Raw genomic sequence first — 553 nt, 5'->3', positions numbered from 1 at the left:
AAGATACATTGGCATGGCCTTCGTGACCTTGCAGAGGCTCGGGCAGCACTGATTAAGTACTTAATGCCTATGGAGAAAATTTACGGCTCTGTCCCAGGTCACCGAGACCACGCTTCGCAGTGCATCCCTGAACTGCCTACGCTCCTGTTCAATTCTATGTGACTGTGGCTGTGTGATCTGTAATGAGGTTTAAGTCGTGCTCTTCTGCAACCAACCTCTGATAAATCCTCTTACACAGTCTTTATTCTCAGAAGGCCCTTGGGCAGAAGAGATTTTCCAAGCTGAGAATATGACCACTACTTGTCAGCTTGTTTATATTCTGAGTGCTTAGGTAAAGTACTTCAAGTTCTGTTTCTGGTTTGCACTCTTGCCCTGCAGAATGTACTATGACAGCGATAACATTTTAATTTTTCTGGATTGTGCTCACTGAAGGAGAAGCTCAGCTGAATGACTAGAATCTTATAATCTTAAGAACAATTTTTACATTGTCTATTAGATTTGTGTGCTAAGTAGCATAATCTTGAAATTAATCTTAAACATGGAGACACCCCCC

This window comes from Cariama cristata, unplaced genomic scaffold (genome assembly GCF_000690535.1).
Source record: "Cariama cristata isolate BGI_N322 unplaced genomic scaffold, ASM69053v1 scaffold41712, whole genome shotgun sequence".
NCBI lineage: Eukaryota > Metazoa > Chordata > Aves > Cariamiformes > Cariamidae > Cariama > Cariama cristata.
This window is presented reverse-complemented; position numbering follows the sequence as displayed.